General features: G+C 50.4%; 1 long non-coding RNA gene across 1 annotated transcript; it reads left to right on the top strand.

Annotated features, from left to right (window-relative positions):
* The first annotated feature begins 1,152 nt into the window (after positions 1-1,152).
* LOC129651394 (uncharacterized) lies at positions 1,153-2,933 on the top strand. Its single transcript, XR_008714120.1, has 3 exons — positions 1,153-1,288; positions 2,214-2,287; positions 2,814-2,933. It is a non-coding gene; the product is annotated as an uncharacterized LOC129651394 (long non-coding RNA).
* Positions 2,934-3,168: the final 235 nt, after the last annotated feature.

Here is a 3,168-nt window from a genome sequence, read left to right as displayed (position 1 = left end):
TTCCTGATGCACTGAGCCAATCGTATTCACATGGCTCCTGATGTCTGGGCCACGGTCCCCTAGTGAGGAAGGATCAGGGAGCCTGCCAGCATTCGGACGATGGGGATTGTCTCTGAGGAGACTTGACAATCCAGATGGGTCACAAGGGGTTAAGTAATTGGCTCTCCTCCTTTCCCATCATCTGGTTCCTGGTCCCCTCATGGTCTTCCCCCTCTCCTCCTCAGCAGTGTGAGATCAAAGACTGTCAATTATTCATTCACAGTTGAGTGGAGCACATTTCATCCAGGGCTGCTGGGCATCTCGGTCTCAGAGTTGCCAAGAGTGAAGACCCACATTTTTGGGCCCAGCAGCTCCGTCCAGTCCCAGCCCTGAGATCTGGAGCCAGCCCTGCCTGAGCCCTGGCCTTCCCACCTCTTTGATTTCCTCCCTGACTTTGCCTTGTTCAGATTTCCCTGCCCTACCTTATCCCCAAGGAAGCACATTTGTTGCTGTGGTTTAGTCACTAAGTCGTGTCCAACTGTTTTGTGACCCCATGGACTGTAGCCTTCCAGGCTCCTCTGTCCATGGGATTTCCCAGGCAAGAATACTGGAGTGGGTTGAGATTTCCTTCTCTAGGGGATGTTCCTGACCCTGGGATCCAACTTGTGTCTCCTGCATTAGCAGATGGATTCTTTACCACCGAGCCATCTGGGAAGCCCAGTATCAGTATTACCACCTCCTAGCCAGGTGGGCATGGCTGCGGGCTCCAGGGACTCCCAGCCATCCCTTTGGGTGGGAGCGGGGAGCCTGTGTGTTTAGAGGAGTGTCTAAGATGTGCCGAGCACCGGACCAGTAGTCCTGTTAACAATCACTACAGCAAATATTTGTTGGATGTACCCCACGTGTCAGACATTCCTTTTAGCATTTTTCATGTAACATCCCTATTGTGCCTGAAGCTTCCCTGATGGCTCAGACAGTAGAGTCTGCCTGCAATGTGGGAGACCCAGGTTCGATCCCTGGGTCGAGAAGATCCCCTGGAGAAGGAAATGGCAAGCCATTCCAGTATTCTTGCATGGACGGAGGAGCCTGTAGGCTACAGTCCATGGGGTCACAAAGAGTAGGGCAGGACTGAGCGACTTCACTTTCACTTTTCTGTTTTGCCCACAGCAACCCTGGGGGAGAGGTACTGTTTCTACTCTGATTTTACACATGAGGAGACTGAAGCACACAGAGGTCAAATGACTTGCCGAAGGCCATACAGCCTGCAAGCAGCCAAGCTGAGATTTGAGTCCAAGGATCTGATACCAGGGTTTGTACAACATGCCATTCTGTTAAAGCGTTATTTTTTGTTGTTGTTGTTTGTTTGTTTAACTGTGTGGGCTTTTCACTGCAGTTCTTGGGCTCTAGAGCACAGGCTCAGTAGATATGGCACACGAGCTTGATTTCCCACTGGCATGTGGGATCTTAGTTCCCCAACCAAGGGCTGAACCTGAGTGCTCTGCATTGGAAAGTGGATTCTTAACCACTGGACCACCAGGGACGTCCCCATTTATCCTCACATTGACCTCATGTACAGATGGGGAAACTAATCTGAAGAAGATAAGTGACTCATTCTAGGCTATGTAGCTAGTGAGTGGCTGAGTCAAGCTTTGAATCCGAGATATTCTAATTCAGAATCTACATTCTCTGTACCTCCCTCCCTGAGACTGGCGGGTCAGCTGGCATTCTAGACACCCTGATGAAGGGAGGGATGGAAGAGATTCTCTTGCAGACCCAAGGAGACTCAATCTGGGTGGTGGGTGGGGGTGGGGCAGCAGGGAGCCCTGGCTGAGGGATCCAGGGTCTGGAATTTCCTGAGCATGACTTTCAGCACGCATGCCTGTGATACGGATTCAGTGTAATGCCACCTTCGTTCAGAGATTCAGAAGAACAGACAAAGGAGAAAAACGTAAGCGCTTCCTCTCTGAGCTGTTGCTTACCAATGAGATTCTCTCTCCGAATAGCAGAATTATCATAACACACAGCACCCACATGTGGCTGATTAACTTTGTTGTAAGTTTCATTTGATTACACCAGGAAGGTCTGTCCGTGACTCCGCTCGCAGCTGTATGGCTGCTTGCTTATAACTGAAAAATAGAAGTAGAGGGACCAGTAGGGTCTGGGGACATCAGATAATGGCGTTGGTGCTCTAAGAGCACCTTCATCAACGAAGCCATTTGTGCGGCCCCATCCAGCGTGCGGAGCCACTGTGTACATCATCTTAATGGATCATCACAGCAACCTGGAGCTTTCTTCCCGTGGAGCAGTGGTCAGTAGTTTCTGGCTATTCACAGAGGGTGGGGAGGAAGGGGGAGAGGATGCAGACAGTGTTTGGTTTACATAAAAACCGTGAATGTGTGGATCAGAGGGTGTGTGTTTCATTTTTAAGACAAATTAAAAAACCCAATCTTGTCTTATGCCTGAACCTGAATAGTACTAATCTTATTTATGGCCATTTTTTTTTTTTTTTGAGTGCTTGCTATATGCTGGGCACTGTGCCATGCATTTATTCTACAGAGCAACCTTATCAAGGGGGGAGAAACATTAACCTCATGGTGCAGGCGAGAAAAGTGAGGCTGGGCCAGGTGAAGGGAGCTGCCCTACCGGTGCAGCCAGTGAGGGAAGGAGCCAGGATGTGCAGTCAGGCCATCTGGTTCCGGAGCCGCCCCCTTTCCCACTGGGCTGTTCTGCAGGGACCCTAATTTCCCCTCAGAGTCTGGTGGGCAGTGGGAATGAAGGGTCCTCTGGAAGGAGGGTCCTCCAACCCTCTAACCTGCCCTTTCCTCTTCTCTAAGATTCCCTGGGACTCCCCTGGTGGTCCAGTGGTTAAGAATCCACCTTCCAATATCGGAGACACGGATTCGATCCCTGGGAACTAATATCCCATGTGCTGAAGAACAACTAGAGCCCATGGGTGCACCTAACACCCAACTCAGCCAAATAAATAAATACATAAAATAAAATAACGTTTCCTGATCCATCTCACAGGCTGATGGGGGGGGGGGTGTAACTCCTTGTTAGCTGGGAAACACTGTTAGCTGTTCGTGGATAGGAGTAGTGGTGAGCCAGGCAGAGGGAAATCTTTTCAAGAAGAGACAAGCCTGGACAAGAGGGTGCAGGTGGCCTGAGACCTGAGGCCCAGGTGTGCAG

Source organism: Bubalus kerabau, chromosome 4 (genome assembly GCF_029407905.1).
Source record: "Bubalus kerabau isolate K-KA32 ecotype Philippines breed swamp buffalo chromosome 4, PCC_UOA_SB_1v2, whole genome shotgun sequence".
NCBI lineage: Eukaryota > Metazoa > Chordata > Mammalia > Artiodactyla > Bovidae > Bubalus > Bubalus kerabau.
This window is presented reverse-complemented; position numbering and strand designations above follow the sequence as displayed.